Source organism: Falco rusticolus, chromosome 5 (genome assembly GCF_015220075.1).
Source record: "Falco rusticolus isolate bFalRus1 chromosome 5, bFalRus1.pri, whole genome shotgun sequence".
In the NCBI taxonomy this organism is placed as follows: Eukaryota; Metazoa; Chordata; class Aves; order Falconiformes; family Falconidae; genus Falco; species Falco rusticolus.
In genome coordinates, this window is record NC_051191.1 from 54,778,425 (window position 1) to 54,799,180 (window position 20,756).

Here is a 20,756-nt window from a genome sequence, read left to right on the forward strand (position 1 = left end):
CAAATAACTAGACGATATATTCTAGAACCCATAGTAGTCTGGTGGGGGCAGGGGGGAAGCTTTGCTCAGCAATATCCTGATGTAATGTAGTCTTGAAATGAGGCCCCCTTTATGTAGATTTTTACTGGACCAGCTAGCTGTAACTGCAGTCTGGCTCCCCGTCGGCAGCAACTAACATGTGTCATGGACTTCTGTGTACAGATTGCAGGAGCACTCTGGTTTCTGTACTGAAAAAACGGCACTGATGCATGTGAAAAGATGTACAGGGAACCTAGGTGTAATTAGATTGCTAGTACGTGAAAATACTGAGGACATTTCAGCTTCTTTTTTTTTTTGTGTGTGTGTGCTGTTCTGTAATAAATTTATGCTTGTTGGTACTACCGTGTGGTATGTGGGAGGTACTTCACTGCACATAGTTGCTGCAGTGCTAATAGTTGGCAGCACAGAAGGCAGCACAAAGAGTCCGACTGAAGGCACTTGCAGTTGCAAGGTTCCCTTGGAGGCTGTGGCATGCTCAGTGAGCTGCAGGGGCACTCCTGACACTTCAGCCACTTGTGTGGAGAAGTGGGAGTTCCAGCAGGCTTTAACAAGTAGAGGTACAACAGCATAGCTCAGACTGGCTAAAAAATAGTACTCATTCTGCTATGTAAACAAAACAAGTTCTTAGTATCAAGATGGCCGACCTGGAAGTCTACTTGTAGCGCGTGATATGCAAATGAGCTACGTGTCAGTGGCTTACTCAGAGGAGGAAGCTCATTTTGCACATGCCACCTTCTCACCAGGTAAGAGAAGTAACTAATTTTCTGCATTAATGTTTTAGAGGCCTTTGAAGTTATTTTTCCACTTAGGTGCCCATCCCCCACTTTGGCATAATGCCAGGAATTAAATTTAAATATGAGGCGTTATCTGGGAAGCCTGGAAGTCATCTGTTCTTGCTGTGATTATTTTTGTGTTGCTGTTGTTACAGGGCACATGAACTAGCAGTTACTGTGAAATGTTTATTTAACTAAAAATGAAGACTTTAAAAAAATACTATAAATTTGAGTATGTAGGTTTTGCTGCTGATGTTACGGGTTTTGTTTGGTTCAAACCTCTACTGTTTTGCCACTGTTATTTTTGTCTCTATAGTGACACCATTTGATGCACATGGAGGCTTAGCAATACTTTAGCTTATTCCTGAAAAGGGTGCGGAGCTAAGAAGGTAGAATACATGCCAGTAGCAGGGGTTTTGGCTTCATGGTCTTATGAAGAAGCTTCGTTACCCTGGTTGTGGTTTGAATTTTCTTCTTTTTGAGGTGGTAAAGTTGTTAAAACTATTGGACACTGAACTGTTGTCCATGTATCTTTTAGTATAAACACACATTCTCAGGTGTATTTATATGACCTTTTAAAAAGTGTATTTGTAAATAGGGTAACAGATCAGAATGTGATATTTATCTGATCTCCTCCTGAGAAGAAAGTAAGTTTGCCTTAGAGCACCAAATATTAACAAAATGACAGTGTTGTTAATTACCTAATATACTGTATTGTATTGTGGTTACGCATGCAGTGCGTGAAATGACAGCATGGGTTAGATGTGCTAGTTCTGTGCAAATGTATTTGCGTTGTTTCTATTTTACAAGTCAAAAAAGTTGTGAAAGGGTGGGAGACTAGAAAGGATTCATGGTGAAAGAAAATGACTGGATCTGGGAGGTCTCTGAGCTAGAAAAAAGAGATTAATTGGAGATGCATGAACAGGCCAAGGAAAACAAGGTCACTTAAAGGTAGACAGCAGCTCAAGATAGGGATGTGCAACTGGCAGTAGACAGGCCTGGTTCAGTTAAAGGAATAATGAGATTAATTGAAGAGAATAAAACTAAAAAGGTAGAAGGGCAAAGCAGGCAGGTAGATTATAGTCCCTAGCACTGCCATTTTAAACTCAAATAAGTATTGGAGCCATTCTGAAATAGACTATGAATTAAGGCCAATAGAGAAGATGTAAATATGCTAGGAAGGAGAACTCTTAACTGGTTGATACTGAGGAGGGGCAATTTTGGTGGTAATAGAGAAAGGTATACTTCTGCATTGACATGGCACAGTAGAATGCTGCATGCCAACAACTTAGACCAAATGAGCCTTTTTTGGGGGTATGTACTTACTTTGAAACCTTTGATAACTCCTTTTTTTTAGTGATAACTTAAGATTTGACATGTGTGGCAATTTTGCTTGTCATTTAGAAGTCTGGTTATATGCATGTCCAGACTAAAACCAGTACAAAAATGATATGCGTGTGAGAAAGTATGTAAATAGGTATATGGTAGATTTCCACAAATTGCATTAGAAATCACAGTTAACAACTATAAAGGTTGTCCGTAAAAGACAAATTTTGTTAAAATCAGTCTGTTTTCATTGTAATGTGAAGGAAGCAATTCAGGGCCCCTCCTTTTCTGTAAAGTGTAAGTGCGAGGATGGTAGAGGAGACATGGCGTTGAGTGGGGCATGACAAATGTAGAAAACTGATTAAAGGAAACAAGTGTTCCTGAGACAAAACCTTGACTAGTAAAGCAAAGGATAACAAAAGTGAGACAGAATTCTTTCTCAGTTTTTAACAAACAGTAATGTATGTGGCAATGATAACATAATTCATAGTGAAAGAGAAAGTATAAGATTACAGTAAATGTTTTGGGGTTTTTTTAGATAGAATTGAGATTACATTATAATATCTCACAGGTGACGTAAGTCCTTAAAAACTAGAAGTTACAAAGACAATAAAGATTCAATGATAGACGTTTCTTAACAAAGGCTATAAGTAGGTCCTTGTGATCTGTACCCAGGAGTTCTGAAAGAATTGAGTGAGAATCTGTTTCTTTTCTGACATGTCCCTCCCAGTAACTTTAAAATACAATGAAAATTCCAGAAGACCTTGAAGACTTCTTATTTAAAAAGATCAGTCAGGATGATCTAAACAACTATTTAGCTTCACCTCAGTTCTGGGGAAAAATAATGGAGGGACATCTGAAGGATTCAGGAAATGCAGAAGAATAGTATTAGAATTAACGCTGAGGTGGTTTTATGGAAATAAAACTATTTTTGAAAAAATCCTAATGTAATCAGTTTTAGAACAAGCTTCCTTAATGTAAATACCTGCAATATATAGTGCAATCATGACTTGATACAGTCTTTTTCTTAAATACCACACAATTCCCCACCACCCCAAACCCTGTATCAGTTAAACATTAGATTGATTTAAAAGCTTCTTAAACCTTTGGAAGGGGAGAGGGGTAGGAAACATGTTCCAAGTAAAGTTTCTTTGACTGGTATTGTAAAGCAGTTACTTTTACAGAGGTCAGAAAGATCGACTCTTCCAGAATCATCTGGATCGTGTGCTCAGTGGGACCCACTGAGTTACTATTGCACAGCAAAATCTGAAGTTGTACATTTAGAAACCATCTGTTATATGACGTATCTGTTTAACAGAAAACCGTACCCTGAAATTAAGTAGGGATCATAGAGACAAGAAAGTGAGCTAAAGTCCCAAATAGAAAGTTTATGCAGAGGGGCTAAAATTCTGTTGAATACAGAGGAAGACTAAGGAAGTCGTACACTTTATTAATCTGCCTTGAATATTTATACTGATGATGCGAATTCTTCATTAATAAAGGTTACAGTCCTGTTGTCCATAGGAGTGTTTTTTTACAATGTTGAAAAATTAGGAAGGCTACTGGCAAAAGGCACAAAAATCTCTCTGGCTCAAGAACACAAAACTGTAAAATACTGTAAAAGTTAAACTGTTAATTTATGTTGGAAGGGACCTCTGAAGGTCATCTAGTCTAACATCTTCTTCAGAGGAGAGTAACTTCAAAATTAGACCATGTTGCTCCAGGGTTTGTCAAAGTGAGGTTTGAAAATTGGCGAGGATGAAGATTCCACAGCTATTCTGGACAAGCTGTTTCAGTGTTTGACCATCCTTGTGGTGAGGAATTGTTCTCTGTATCTGTCTGGAATTTCTCATGATGCAAGCTGCATCATATTTTATCTTGTCAGTGTGCTGTGCATCTCTGAAAACAGTCTGGCTTTGTCTTTTCTATGAATGCCAATTAGGTTGTTGAAGAGAGCAATTACTTCTCAGCTATCTATTATTCATGCTGTGCAGATTCAGCTTGTTAGTCTCACCTTCTCTGTCATGTTCTCCAGCCCTCAACCATCTTGGTGGTCCTCCACCTGCTTATCAATATCTCTTTTGCATTCAGGGTCCCAAAACTGCATTCAGGTCCTGTACTTCAGATGTAGCTTCACAGGTGCCAAGCAGAGTGGAATAATAATTTCCTTTGATGTGCAGGCTATGTTTTTGTTTACGCAGCCCAGTCTTGAGTTTTAAAAGAAAGAATTAGTATAAAGCAATAATTCCATTGAGTATGTTCCTTCAGAAGGCAAAAATGACTAATAAAATAAGCTATACAATCCAGGGTGGTGGGGTGGCATAAGTAATGGGAAGCTGGAGGCAGACCAACTAACTAATATTTACAAATGGTTTGTTTGGTTGGTTTTTTTTAATTATGCTGTGAAGTAAGGGAAGCAGTGAATTTTGCTTCTTTGTGTTTTGTCTCTTTTGAGAAAGACATCGAGTCTTGATTTGAAGACAGACTTAAAAGAATGGTCAATCTGTGGCACTTAGATGGCATATGGATTTGGAACAGCAGCTAGGTTATGTGGAATAATGCTGGCATGAAGTTTTCTACCTAATCCGAATTTCTGGTTATTTGATACAGATACCTAGTAGGGACTGTTTTTTGACTCAGAGCTGGTTACATGTTTAGTCAAACCATACCTAGCCTTACACTGATGTGATGAGACCCCACAAAAGCTGTTTACATCTTCTGCCTAAGAATAATTTCTGGGCCATCTCATCTTGTGGCTCTTAGCAAGATAAGGTGTTTAGATGATGAGGTCAAGAAAGTTAGCCAGCAGAAAGTTAGTCAGGTGCCTTTCTGGTTCCAACAAATGGATGGCTAAGGGCGTTTAATGGTCTGAGACTAGAAATGGTTCCTTTTATTGTCATGCTTTACAGTGTCTTCCTTAATTCTAGCAGTTCAGAATTTTTCACCAGATCTGTTGCAATGATTCTGGATACTTTTGTTGTTTCCCCCCACCAGCTTCATTCTGAAGGAACAATGGGCAAGGCTTAACTCCATGCAGCAAAACTGTTGAATGAAAACCCTTATGGTCCAGAAAAATAAAATACCTAATAATAATCAGTCATCCTAGTGGTGCATAGTCCGTGACTTTTATCATCCTTTAATTTACAATTGTATTTCTCTTTTGTTGTGGATCTTTTTCTCAATTTGTGGTCAGACCTACTCTAAAATTTCACCTTCTGTGATGCTTTCCTTTTGCACTTAGATCTGCTTTGTTTCGTGTTGTGGTGGTGGTGGTTTTTTTTTAATCAAAGAGAACAATATTTAAAGCTGTGGATGGTGCAACTTTTATACTGCCTTGTTCTAGAACTTCAATGACATGATTAGTCACAAGTGTTAGCTATCAGTTGTAGTACAGGCCTGCACTCTGTGTGTGTTGGGGTGGGAGGGGAAGAACTCTAGTAGATCTGAACTCTACTTAGGAAAGATCAGTTCATCTATGCTGCAAACAATATCTTACCTTTACTGAAAATAGTATACTCATGAAGTTTTCCAGCTTTGGTTGAAATACAGCATCAGCAATTTCCAGTGCCTGTAGTTGGTTTCACTATGGGGCCAGGAAGGGGAAATTACGACGCTCTGTCACACATGGATTTGCCAGCACAAAGTGTGATGGAAAGAGAATTCTGAACATGCTGTAGACCAGGATTTTGTGCTGGCTCTCCTGATGGCATCTATTACATGTTTGACAGCAGCGGGGTGAATGAAACTAATGTCTCGTGAGCTAGTTCTCAAAGTGAGAAAGCTGTAGAATTGCATCTGCTTTCTTTTATTGGCTAGGCTAGGATAATTTGAGTATCAATGCATGCCAGCACAAGACCTGCGTCTGTGTTCCAGGAAGCACTGCTGATGGTAGAAGGCAACTTTTGTAAATAGGTTGTATTCTCCAGGCTAGGAAATGATCACTCAACTCAATAAGGGAGGAGAGGCATTGGAAAACCAAGTCCATGACTGTTCATTTGGCACAGAAAATCCAGCAATCATACCAACTGTCACAGTTAAAATGTTAAAACATTAGTGCCCCTTAAAGTAGATGATGCAGGTTATCAGTTGGTTTGGACATGCTGTTCGTTATTTCTAACTTAGAATGGGAAGTGAGCTTCCTCTAGCGGGAAGGCTTTGCTTCCATAGTCTACAGAGAACTGATTGTTTCTCAGAAAGAACTAGCATTCTTTCATGGAACAGCAGCCTGCAGAATAATGAAAGTACTTCAATGAATACAAACCTGATAAAACACTGGCTAATACATGAGCTGGGAAAAGCTAACATTATTTATCCCTTAATAGCTACAATGCTGTTTGCTTGTATGCAAAATCTGACCAGTTTTTAATCTCTTTAACGCAGTCTTTTCGTTTGGTTTGTCTTTAATGAAAGCAGCATGTATCCCTGACTTATTAGTCCCTGTTTGCTGCTGATTTTTCTTAGAGGAGGATGGAAGTACTTTGGTGATCAGTACTCTAGTTATGGTAAAATGGAGGGGAGAGAGAAAAAAAACCCACCACAACCAGCTGGGTAATTAACAGTTCTGTTCCAATGCAGCATATGTAGTAGTTTGAAAAATGTTACTAGGATCTTTTTCGTCACACGTTGAAGGATTGCTGTAATACTGCTTTAGCTTCTGCATCCTTTGGGAAGGCTTATACTGTTGGCAGCAGCGCTCTGTTTGAGAATTGTGCACTTTGAAAACAAGATGGAAATTCTCAGCATTCCTTGACTTCTTAAAAAAACAAACAAAACCAAACATGTTAGTACCTGTGCTCAAACTTATAGCTGCAGTTGGTTCTGAATAAAAAAAAAACAGCTTGTAATTGTTTGAGAAATTATTTGGGTGTCCAACACAACTGTCATGATGCTCAAGAAGGCTGGTCCATACAGAGTGCCTGCACGGGTACCGAGGTCAGTGAGCACTGTGAACCCGAGTCAATACTATGAACCTGAACCCACAATACTAGTATGTTAAGATGTGGAGCCTAGTGCTTTGAAACTTTAGCATAAGCATACTAGGGCTACCCAAAAACACAACAAGATGTAATCCTAAAATTACAGGGTATCCTTAACATGAAAGGCCAAATGCTTTAAATGGCAGCATCTACTTGTCAGACCTCTTTCGCATTGTGCTGTGCTATATGACTAGTCAGTCAAACACATACATGCATATGTATTGTGGTCTGCATATAATGTCAAGAGATTTCACTAAACTTTTGCATGTGGGTAAATTGTTGTGGGTACAAGAACATTTCTGTGGACAACAAACTAAGCAGACATTTTCTAAGCTATATAGCTTGCTCAAAGAATTGCTTCCTGATTTGCAATATGCTTTAAGTTCTAAGGAATAGAGATGGCTTTGATATAAAGCATTTCCAAGTTGAGAATAACTTATAGCTGGATTCCTATGTAAGATTCACAGGTAGATTGTTATATGTTCTCAGAACATGACAATGTCATGTATTTTACAAAAGATGAAAAGAGGTAGCAGAAAACAAGCTGCTTATCAAGCAGGTGTTTTATTTTATGAATCACTTTTATTACAGTGCATCAAATCACTTTTTTTGGGGGGGTGGGGGGAGAGAACAATCACCAGCTTAGAAGTGTTACACAATTAAAAATACATCATTGAAAGTAAAGTATTCCAGATGAGTGGTTTCTCAAGGTCAAGAGGTAATTTGTTTTCAATTTTTAGTAGAAATGTAATGAAAATCCTTTAATTCTGTTTCAGAAAGATAGGGGACTTTGACACCTTAAAGATTTTAATGCAAAATCTTTTTCTTGGCTCTTCTGAGCTATCATTGTAGAAATTAGATGGAACAAAACTGTAGTGGTGGTGTTTTTCATTCATATAATATGAACTTTGCATGTGAGAGTCCAAGTTGTTGCCCTGTAAAACTGGGCCAGGCTGATGATACTGATCTGCTGAATAGCTTTTCATCCCAGTCCTTTTCAGAGGTTTAAATGAGCCTTCCTTTATGTACAATGTGAAACTTTCATTCACTTGTAACTGTTGCCAAACTAGTACAGCCCATGTAATCTCTGCCCTTTGATGAAGCACAGGGATAATTCTGAATTGGACTTTGCTTTCCATGTATTAAACATATGAAGAAAATGACATTTTAGGGGTTTGGGTCACTTAAAAGTATACCACAAAATATTAGCTTTATTACATGGCTTAGATAGTCCCCAAGAGACTTTCTCTACTGCAGTCAAACCATTTGCTGGGAACTTGGAGAAAGCAAGCAGGCATTTGCTGTGAGTTCCCTACACTTCTGTAATTTGGCATCAGTTAGTTTTCAAGGGTAGGATTCACTTCACAGGCATAGTCATGTAAAGCCGTTTTAGGTGCTCTAGAATGTATTTCTGCATCTCAGCTGTGATTCCAGGAGGGCACTGGCATCTCTAGTTCCTGTGTTACGTCTGCTAGCTTCATGCAGATTCTTGAGCATCAAAACCAGCACTAGTTGCCTGTTGTTAGGCTACTGAGTCTCATCCTTTGTGTTCCTGAACTTTTAAATTTACCAGTTTACTATAATCTCCATCTCTGCATCCTGTTTTCCTTAAAAGTTGGAAGGACTGAGCACTTCAGAACTCTTCAGGTGAAATGCAACATTATACTTCGCTTAAACTAAGATGCATGTGTTTGGGTAATGGAGCACAAGTAGTTCTGTTTTTCCCCGTCAAGATACACTACTTTCTCTGTTCTGTGCTCTCATAAATTTGAATGATTTGATATAGGAAATGGATTCTAGAAGCACTGTCTAAAATTTTTGGTGATTGATGTTTTCTAGAAACTATTTTCAAAGGAGCAGCATTCTGATCCTCAGCAAAAATGCTGAAGCACTGAAAGAGATCTTTTTGCTTTGGTTATTTGGGGGTTTGGTCATGTTTATTTAAACATCCTTATGAAAAAAGACTACACAAACAGTGGCATTTGGAATGAACTTGCAACTTGTGGAATTTCCTTAGAAGCAATGGATTTATTAATGAAAACTTTTCAAAATGAATTCACTGTCTAAATAATGTTCTTAAATAATAGGATAGTCCCTTACTTGGTAAAATACGTCCTTCACAGTGTTACAATGGCCCTAGGATCAAGAATTAAACCCAGGATATTCAGAGTCAATGTTAAGCTTCACAGAAAATTATGCCGGATTTGACAGTCATCTAACCTTACCTTTTCCCTCAAATAATACCATGTACTCTTACAAGAAAAGCATTTCGTGTAGTTTTGTTCCAATATTGCATAATGTGTATTTTCAGATATGAGCAATCTTTCTGTCATTCTTTATATTACTTGAAAAGTAATGATTTTTGTGAGGTGTAGATTTTAAGATTATGATATATGTTCCATATCCATTGTGAACTGGAAATATGTTGTCTTCCTATAAAAGCATAAGCTAGATAAAAGCTGTATTCAAAATAAATTTATTTGCTTTTGTATTTACTTACATTTGTTACTGAGTCTTCTGCTTGTACCTGCTGACTAGCTGAAGCTTTTTTCCTAAGAAAATCCAAGAGATGAGACTCTTCTACATGACTCTGTCATGATTCCTGACTTCTGGCAGTAAAGTTTACAGAAAAAAAACTCATCTCTATCTCACTTTACAGTCAATAAAAAACTGAGGCAGGCGATAATTCTGATTTGATGAGGCTAAACTATTGATCAGTAGTGGAACTGAAATGGAAACATGCTCATCATCAGCACCAGTCTGGTGCTTTATTCTCCAGGTCATACTACCTTGTACTGAGGGAAACTACACATCCTCCTCCATGGTTTGTCGTTGTACATATGCATACACACACAAACAAACATACATGCACTGTGGGTACAAAACAACTATTAGGGTAATCCCAAAGTGTTACTTTTGGGTTGTCCCCACCCCCTCTGCAATTTTATATGTTTGTGAGGAACAGTCATTTGGTGATTTTATTTTATTGTTTTGTTTTGTCCAAAGTCATATTGCATCCATAGGGACATGTATGTGTTGTCCTGCAGCAAACAGGCAGACTTTGCACTGAAACTACATTGACTAGCAAGGCGTAGAGAGTTTGTTGCTACTACGTTATAGTCCCAGAGATTTTTCTTTTGTTCGCTCATTTTTTTTTCTTTCAGTGCCTCTCTGCTTTTACAGACGGGTAGATCTTTGGTAGTGACGTTTTGCTCATGTTTTGCTCAAGTTTGGCATATGGAGACTTTGGAAGCTCCAGGCCTTTGGCCTTCACTGTAGCTGGGAAATAATGTAAATCTTTGCACATTCTCCCTGACTTGACAGATGATGATAATGTATCTGATTCCACTCAGAGCTGAATTCAGTATGCACACTATCTGCTTCATACCACCTTCACTGCCAGGGTAACCTGGAAGATTATGGACTTAGTAGTATTATGGATCTTCATAAGAAATTAAAGCCCTTCCTGTGGAACACCAAATTTGAAGAAGTCTTGAATAGAGAAGCTGAAAAAGCCACACCTTCAAAAGCAGAGAACAGTTTTCCAGAACAAGATGATCATGCAAGAGTCTGCGTATTTTGACTTAATTTTTGAGACTGCCTCTATGCCTAGTCTGTTTATTGATTATCTTTCTGGGAAGTGTAACTTTTAGAAGTGAAGGAAGCCTTATAAACAAAATAGTTCCTTTTCTAGAATAATCTTCCATGTTAAATGTTCTGTTGTTTTTTAGGATTTGATTCTTGGCATGGGAGACTGTTACTTCCTTAGGTGTTCTATATGCAATATTCTGACTATTCCACTGCCCATGTGACTTTGAGGCAGAGAAATGGATCACACCCATATAGTGTCTTAATACCCACCTTAAAACATGTTTCAGATGTTCTTCAGAGTTACGTTCAAGGATATCTTTTAGGATGGTCAGACAAAGGGCATGCATCACTCTCAAGTGAATATGTGGTGGGGATTATGAGATACTGCTTCAGTCGCAAAGAAACTGCCCTTCCCACATGAGAGAGAACCTGCTTCAGCTTGTCTTGTCCCATTTTGTAATTTTCAATGGCACCATCCTCAACCAGAACTGGAGGGGCAGACATGCGTTACCAAGACATACACCTGTCTCTTTCAAGCCTTCAAACAGATTTTCTTACCTCAAGGTAATTCTGATAGGTATAGGAAGTTTTTTCCTGTTACTGTGCAGATGAACACATTTTCTGGACAATGCCAGAGGCAAGGCCTGTCCTTGCTGTCCTCAGACAGTGCAGGAGATATTTTTTTTTATAGCAGACAGCTGGTTTGGGTTCATTGCTTTATCACAGGAGCAGCACAAGCACCATGCTGCTTTTTCAAAGGCAGACCAGCTTGCTGGTACTTCTGCCTTGTACTTTTAGCTTAGATATTGGGAAGCTTTTGGCAATACAATGGACAGAAAAATAACAGTGGACATTCCAAGATGAAATATTTGGTGTGCTGCTGTGATAATCTTATCCATCATAATTTTTCTATTTTTCTCAAATTACTTGGCAAGCCACAGCAAGTTGTTATCCACATTGTTTTAAAAAAAATACGTAACTGCCATGTTATTTGTCAGCCTATAGAAGAGCAGTTCTTTTCTACATGGTGTTGAATTGCTTTTGTGTATTTAATTGATCTATTTCCTCTCCTCTATTTGTGATGGTGTAGTAGAGATGTAAACTCTGCCCTAATAGCTTAGCTTGAGTCCAGATCTTTAGATGAAGTCTTTTTTTGTGTGGCTGTTAGTTTGAGGAGTGGGGGAGGGAGAGTTATTGAAGAGGGTCCCCTGTGAAGAGTCGGCCAAGTCAAGACAATCACACCAATATGGCTACATGCTGTGCTCACTTTATTAAACAAACAGGTCATATTTATAACTTAAACTGACCGCTCACCAGACTTTACACACAGGTGATTGGATAAAAGTCTCTAGGCCACGTGGGGTCCGTGTCACCGACTGGTGAGCATGCTGCAGGCGCCTTAGAGTGTGCCGATGAGAGCATGTTGATTTTGCGGTTCCCAGGACTTGCTCTGCACCTGGCTTCTTGTTTGTGCATAGCTTGTTTTCTTTCTCCCACTGCTTGTTCCCAGGACAATTTGAAGCTGCTCTGCAGCTTCAACTAACAGGCCTGGGTTGTCCAACCCAGACAATGGTAACATATGTCTTTAAAAATCCCTCTACAAGTTATGGCAGGCATATATGTAGTTCAAGTTGTGTTTTCACTGACTAGGATCTCTAAAGAATTATTCTAAGTTTTTTTTCTTCTTGGTCACAGTACTTAACCTTATTTGCAATGTTTCCCTTGATTTTTTTTTTTTTTTTGAGCAATTAGTTTCAAGTGCTGAGGCATCTGTACATATATTTGTTTGAGTCTTAATTTTTATTTGTGCTGAACCAAAACTTCATGGATGTTTTTTCAATGGTTGGTTTTCATTACAAAAAAACCCACAAACATTGCATCTACCCAAGAACATCCAAGTTGAATATTGGATTGTTCCAAAGCGTGCAAAGGTGAATCAGTTAAGGATGGTCGTAGCCTCTCTGTTCAGTAGAAGCTGGATCCATTTTCTGGAGTATGTCTCTCACTAAATATTTTTTTCAGGGCAGCTGTTTGGAATTAGGTTAAATATCAAAATGTCTAAAGAAGATACTGTGATGAGTAGAACATGATTCTTTTCAGAACCTCCCCACATAATGTTCTGAAAGTAGTCCATTGGTGAAGCGAGGTGACTGTGGACTTCTTCAAATATAAATCTATAACCATTTAGAATAGTTTTATCAATAAGTGAAATTTGTTCAGATGCAGATTTTTCACCATCTCTGGCTTAATTTTTTGACTTCCTAGCAGTCTTAAAGGAAGACAGAGGTCACTGATAGATCTAGGATGGCTTAGCTTGGGACAGCTTGTGTATTCACTGTTGTTTAGTTGCACAGATTTTTGTGCAGCTTTCTGAATTTTTCTGGTTTGCAGTGACACTTCAAGACAAATTTTTTGCTAGTTTTGGTTTATCATTAAATACCTCCTAATATTGAACAGCTCAGACACATTCGTGGCAGTAAAATTGCCCTGATGAGCCAAAAGCATGAGGTTATTTTTAAATTATTTGTTGTTGAGCATGGAGAAGGGGGTGCACAAGGACACAGAAACTGAGTTCAGTTTTGAGTATGTGGGCATACATGATGGAAAATGCATCTAGACAGCCTAGCTTAAGGAACTTCACACATAGGTAGGCCCATACCACACACACATAGTTGTGGCTTGAGTAGACAGAAAATTAGCTGGAAATAATCTAAGCTATGAAACCAACATTGCTTAAGGAGCCCTTGTAACTTCCTAGTTCTAGCTGTTTCTTCCTAGCCTTTGCTATTCTATTCATGATGTTGGCACAGCAAGAAACTGGATCAGAAAACTGGTATGAAAGGCTACTGGGGGGAAGCTGGTTCAGTAGCTCACTGCTGTGGTTTTTTTTCTGGTTTTGGCTGGGACAGAGTTAATGTTGTTATTAGTAGCTAGTGCAGTGCTGTGGATTTGGTGTAAGAACAGTGCTGATAGCAACAGCTGAAAACATCAGTGTGCTAGGTAGTGTTTGTACTAAGTCAAGGAGGTTTTAGTTTTCTTAGGCCTTGCCAGTGAGAAGGCGGGAGGGGACACAGCCAGGTCAGCTGATCTGAACCAGCCAAAGAGGTGTTCCATACCATGGTATGTCATACAGAGTATATATAAGCTGGGGGAAGAATAAGGAAGAGGACGTTTGAGGTTAGGGCATTTGTCTTGCCAAGTAACTGTTAGGTGTGATGGAGCGCTGCTTTCCTGGAGATGGCCGAGCATCTGCCTGCCGATGGAAAGTAGTGAATGAATTCCTTGTTTTGCTTTACTTGTATGCATGGCTTTTGCTTTACCTATTAAATTGTTCTTATATCAACCACTGAGTTTTACATTCCTTTCCCAATTCTCCCCATCCCTCTGGGTGAGGGGTGGGTGAGCAAGCGGTTGCGTGGTACCTAGTTACCAGCTGGGGTTAAACCACGACAGTTTTACAAACTGTTCTGTCACCATAGTAGAAATAACATGTGGGTGGAAATGAAGGGCTGAGGAATATGGGTGTAGGATTTGTCACTGCAAGAACATGCATTGATCCTTTACTTCAGTGTCAACAATCCTGTAAATACGTGTGGTAACTGTAGAACAGAATTTTCAGTGGTTTCGGGGAAGGGATCATATTTTATGGGACAGAAAAATGAATTCTTGGTTTCCAAGGGCATTAGATAATTTTTGTGTGTTGAAGTTTAGCTTTTGGTTTGGAGGGGGTTGGAGTCTAATCTCTCTTCATGAATTTGGAAAGTAGTATTTTTATGTTGGCTTTGCAGAAAGCTGTGTCCATGTAGAATTACAGTGAGAAAGACCTATAAATGTGTGGAAGTTGTGGTGGTAATGTGAGGTGGTTCTTTCTCACACTGTCATTTTGTCTGACTGAATAAACACTCTTGTATTTCCAAGTCTTGACTTCTGTTGAAATGCTTCTTGCCTTAGGTCTGTCTTCATTTCCTTAGCTTACTCAAATACTTTGTAGAACATGAAGAAAGCCGCAATCAGAGAAGCAAACTAGATTTTGTCTATTCTTAAATTTGAGCACGTAGATGATTCTTCTTTTCTGTTGTTGAAGTCTCAGGTCCTCTAAAGGGTTCTAACAAGCAGAATTTTTTTCAACCTTTTTGAGGAAGGTCTTCCAAGAAGTGCTGGTAGACCCTCTGTTGTAAACCTCCTCTGCTTAAGAGAGAAACAACTCTTCCTTGCCTGAATAAGAGTAGAAAGATGGAAGAACTTGAACAGAATTAAATAGTTACTCGGCTCTTCTGAAGCTAATTTCTCATTAAGGCGCTGATCAACAGGATTCTGCGGCAGAGTAAGAGGCTGTAAAGCTCATTGCTTACTCTTCCTATTAACCTTCATCATCTTTGTGCAGGTTTAAAGTGAACCAGAGCTGTGTCATGCCAGCAATGTCAGTCCCATTGCATCCCATTTGAGAAAGAACTCTGACGGCTAGTTTTGGATCTCATGGTTTAGAGTCTGGTACTCTGGTCATAGGCTGAACACACTCCGACTCTGACAAAGGATCTCCACTGAACAAAGCAGAGGTGTCTAGGAGCCCCTTGTGAAGTCAGTATTTTGAACATGCGTAAGTCTTCAAGTTAAAAAGAGCGCTTGAAAGAATAAACCCAGAGTCCTGTCATCAGAGAACTCCTATCTCAAATTCTGCTCTACATGATAAAAAGAACTGGGAAGGACTAAATTTGGATCTTGCTATGAAGCAAAAAATACGCAGCCCCAGTGTTGCGATTTAACCCCAGCCAGCGACTAAGTACCATGCAGCGGCTTGCTCACTCCCCCTCTCTACAACACACCCCCCCACCTGGTCGGATGGGGAGTGGAAGAGGAAAAAGGTAAAACTCATGGGTTGAGATCAGAACAATTTAATAATTGAAATAAAGCGAGGGGAAAAAATATAACCAAATGATACACAGAACAGTTGCTCACCACCTGCTGACCAATGCCCAACCAGTCCCTGAGCAGCGATTGGCCCCTCCTGGCCAACTCTCCCCCAGTTTATATATTGAGCATGATGTTCTTTAGTATGGAATAACCCATTGGGTAGTTCGGGATAGCTGTCCTGGCTGTGCTCCCTCCTGGCTTCTTGTGCATCTCCTTTTTGGCAGAGCATGGGAAACTGAAAAGTCCTTGACTTGTTTGCCAAGTAATGCTTATTCTAACTAAAACATCAGTGTGTTATCAATATTAGTCTCATACTCAATCCAAAACACAGCACTGTACCACCTACTAAGAAGAAAATTAACTCTATCCAAGCCAAAACAGGACACCCAGCAAAAAGGATAGAAAAAGGATTGTCCCCTTCTTCAACTACTCTGTGATAGAGAGTGAGAAAATCCACCAAAGTCTGATTGACAAACTCAATGAGATAAACAGCAAAAGAAGCAGTTTTCTGTCACTGTCATGAGGATTTTGCTAAAACATGCTAAGCGGACTCTGTTTCTCTCTGTTAGCATCTTGGAGAGAATATCCTAACACTGTCCATCAAAGTCTACCTCCAGTTCTGATCCAGTTCCAGAGAGAAAGGTACTTGGCAGGGCAGAGTGTGTCATCCTTATCAAACTATTCAGTATTAAAAAAAAAACAAAACAGTGTTGATAAGGATATATCTGCAAAAGTGGAAAAGCATTCTACTCATCCAGTTGGTGGTAGAGTCCTCATTCAGTATCATTCTTTTTTAGAATAAAAAAACTTCACATTTGGGATGAAGGCTTCTTCCAGGCAAAAATGAAAGACTGATATGTATTATAATTATACTCTTTAATTCAAAGTAAGATTATTTATCCCTCCACAAAATGTATGTGCTGATGCAGAAAAAAGACCTATTGCCAAGCTACCTCATAAACAGAATAAAAAAACTGGTATTTTTCATTATTTCAAGGGTTATCTGTGATTTACACTATTGTAGCCACATTTAGTATTATAATCACTTCATTTTTTGGACTTAGCATACTAGCATAAATAAGTAATCCAGCATCTGCTAAAAGGTGGGGGGAAATTTAACCATTAATCTAGGCTTGATGCCAGAAAGGAATCCTCAGATTCTGTATTTATAGTCAATTCAATTTTACACTAGTTCATTGCCATTATCATACCTGTGAGGTCTTGCCTTTGAGGAAGAGTACTGTGAGCATTTTAGGTTTGCTGTCTTGTTAATTAACATCTTAATGTCATCCTTTTGGATGGCTTATTTTTGAAGGGGTTTTTTGGAATCAAAATGTCACAGGTATAGAGTGTTCCATTAACAGTTTTCTCATAAATGGGGGTGAGGGGTGTCTATCCACTATCCTGGCATACTGTCTTCAGTACTCACAGAAGACTTCACAGAAATGTGTATTATTTTCAAGGGAGAAAACAGAACTTACCGGGAAAGTTGTCCACTCAAACCAAATAGGTTTTTTTTTAAATGACCTTTCAAGGATCAATAGTTTCTTGTGCAGACAGTTTTTCACTGTACAAGATTTTAAAGAAGCTAGTAACAGCTTCCAAAGAAAACTGATTAGAAGGATTCTTGGGAGGTTATCCAGTTCAATCTTCTGCTACCCACTCCTCAGTGTTCTATTATTTAGCAAAATTCTTCCCCAAGAAGGTCCCAAAGTGACAAATTAATATGACCTGGTTAATAGTCACCTTTTGGTAAGTAAGATAGTTTTGTCATCACAAATACAAAGTTGGAGAGAGATGGTCATATATACAGAATCATCAGGAGAGTCTGGAGTTGGTCTGCAAAATGATCAGGAAACAGCTCAGCTATGTTATGTGCCAGCTCGTGAAGAAAGGCTGTATACTGATGTCTTCAGTCATTCAAAGAGAAATTTAGCCTTTGATTTTTTTTTAGGATAAGGTGAAACTGCAGGCCTTTATTTACAGGAAACAAGCAAACAAGCATTGTGGCTTGCTGGTTCATCAGGCGAAAGTCGGCCTCTGGAGGAGCTATACTCAAGGTATTACTTTTGTTCTTAAAGGTTTCAGAGTAGAACCTTTGTGGAGGTTGAGCTATTACAACTGAACTTAAATGGTCAAAATTTAAGACAGCTTTCCTTTGAAGTTTTTATACCATTTGTCAGTAGAGAGGTACTCCTGAGTATAATTCATACTGTATACTTCTGGCATCCAACTCTGGGTGGCATTTGGGAAGCACTGTAGACAAGAAAAATGAAGTTTATTGTAGGTGATCAGAGTGACTCTGTGCAGATACATTTTTCTCTGTATAATTTTCTATGGAGTTTGGGAAGGCAAGCAGTCTAAAACAGCTGTATAAATTCTACATGTACTTCTGTGTTTGGAATGATAGTGCTCCTGGATTGTTGCTTCATCAGCTGCTTTTCTCACTCCTACAATGGTAAGATTAAGGATGTTTTTTGTAGAGCTATTTTGAGCTCTTCAGACAGCAGTTTGGAGAAGTCTTTTATAGACCAGGTATTAACCACTACTGAACTTGCTGGCAGTATCACTGTAGCCTGGCCATTGTTTTTTAGGTCCAGGATCAAAATATTTGTAGATGGTAGATTTGTAATGGTAAAATCATTGTCAAATAATGTATCAATTAAGCTAAACTTGCAGCTTCTTTTTTTGGTATTGTATACTACTGTGAACGCTAGTTTGATCTTTTATGCAAACTGTCAATGCTTTGTGATTTCATAATGTTGTCTTGTTTTCTTTATTTTTTAAGATTTGCACTAGCAAGCAAAACAATTACATCATTACTAGAAGAAATGTGGTTTGCTTTTGTTTACTTCCATCTTTTCCACTTAGGAATGCAACACTGGTATTGGAGGTGTCTCTAGACCTGCCCTTTCTGAGCAGGAGGAAGCAATGGTCCTAGGAGGACTGTATTTCTAGATGTATTTCTCTGGTTCACTAGGCTAGTATCTATGATCTTCCCAGTCAGCATCAACAAAACGTTGCTGGCCGGCTACTTCTGTCCCCAAGTTCACTGCCAGCTACCATGCACAGTTGATGGTGTTCAGTGACTGCAAACTGAGACTCATAGCTGTCTTTGAAAATAATTCCACAGGGAAAAACCTTAAAACCCATCGTCCTAGGTGTGAAGTTTAAAGCCAGGAGTGCCTTTGAGCATGTTTCTTGTGCGTCCTGCATAATTGCAAGCCTCATTGGTGTCGTTAGTCAAAAGCCTTTTAACTCAAGACATAGAAATACTTCTGGAAGTCTAAGCTGATCTTAAGCTGATCTCATTTGAGGCCTGTATCTTACTCTAAAAGGCAGAGGCCTTCATTTTTCAGGTGGAAGATCACTGCAGTCTTCTCTTTTTTGTTTTGTTTTGTTTTTTTCATTTGTATCCTGTAAGAATCCAAGCCCAAGAAAACCTGCAGCCTGCTGTGTTTGAGAGGACATTTTACGTACAACATTTTTCTACTTTCTTCTTCAAGGACCTTTGTCTAAGAAATTGAGGAAACACAAAGATGGATTCTTTCTTGGTCATAGAGAAGAGATGCCTTCAGACTATAGATTTTAATTTCATTTTCTTATATTTAAAAGTCCACGTTCTTTTGTAATATTAAAAGTAAGCTGTAATTCACAGAAAACACTTCAGAATCCTAGTACTACTTTTGCTACAGGTGTGACTGTTGACATTTGATCATCCTGCAACAGAAAATGATAAATGCAAGCTACTTGGTAGCTAGAGCACCTTGTTTGTAGAGGCTGGTGATTGCAAGGTTAATTCAAGTGACATAAGCCTTGTAAGTAACCAGCTTCCGCTGAATAATTTTAATGATCTTTATGGTTTAATGATCACAGAAATCCAGTCTTCAAAGGGACCTGTGTCAACATGAATTTGCAAGAAAAAATGACTAACTGAAGGAAAGCTTTTTAATAAAGAGATAATGCCAAAAGTATACTTAATTTGCTGGACTTACTCATGCAGCTGAATGAAGCAATATGCCGGATTTCAGAAGTCCTCCACAGAAGTACCTCCATGCAAAAAAAAATTTTAGAGTGGATTTTATCTAGACTAGAGACTTTAAAATGTCAGCTGCAAGCATCCCATCAAACCCTTTCTTGTCAAATGGGTGAAAAAATAACACATGTAACATTAGCCATCCTTTACCCTTATCAAGGCGTTTGAGAAGGACACTTCCAGCTAGAGATGGGCAATGTAGCTATATCATCTTTAAAATCATGGGATTTCTTTTTCCCTGAAGATGCTTAATAATGTTCTGGGAAATAAGGTCCTCTAACTGATCTGCCAGGCAATCCTGCCTTCCTGTGAGAGAGCTCAGGTAGTGACAGCATAACAGCAGTGGGGTTTATATATTCATGGAAAGAGAAGAACCAAGTCCTTCTTTCAGAAAGCCATTATATCTGGATCATGAAGCAAGGTAGTGTTCTCTGACTGGTATTTCTGGGAGGTTATCCAGAAGTGTCTCTGAACCATCGCTTTCCTTGAAGACTACAGTTCATGTATGCCTCTCAACACAGAAGATCCCAAAACAAAACAAAGGCTGCAATAAACTTAAAATTGGTCATGCAGTTTCTGTACAGACAAATTAACCACTTCATTCGCAGTGTCTGTCTGGTTGATGTGGTCTGGCAGTATCCACCAGAAGGTTCTACTGTAAGTCCTGAACTAGACTTAATTATATAAGAAATAAAAATTGAAACCCTCTTTCTCTGCAGTGTTGCCTTTGTCAATCTGATACTGCTTTGAAATGTTCTATGACTTCCAACTTGATAGCATGATACAAAACTCTGTAGTTGACTTTATTAAGATTTGTATTGCAAGTTGAGGAAGTGCAATAGCTGGATCACTTTTGTCTAAATTTTTTTTACTCTGCATCCTTGAGACATCTGTGTAACATTAGTTAGATTTGTCATCTATTTCAAATGGTTAACTAAGCAGTTGCTTTTTTCCCCTGATCAGTTTAAGGCTGTGATTTGATGAGCCTAAAGTGCATGCATGATTCCACTTAATTTAGTATTTCATAAAAATACAGCTATGTACAGTTCTCATCCCAAAAGCCTACACCTAATTATTAGAACTTCATTCTCTCCTCTTCAATCC

At 38.7% G+C, this 20,756-nt stretch overlaps 1 protein-coding gene across 8 annotated transcripts in view; it reads left to right on the forward strand.

The window, feature by feature from the left end:
- The window catches only part of LOC119148959 (activating transcription factor 7 interacting protein), a 118,034-nt gene that overhangs the window by 18,881 nt on the left and 78,397 nt on the right, over positions 1-20,756 (forward strand). Inside the window, exon 1 of one of the 8 annotated variants that reach the window (XM_037389751.1) lies at positions 340-782. The exons of the other annotated variants lie outside the window; for them this stretch is intronic. The gene's annotated coding sequence lies outside the window, so the exon portion shown is untranslated. Of the gene's footprint in view, positions 1-339; positions 783-20,756 lie in introns of those variants that run through there. 8 annotated transcript variants of the gene reach the window in all.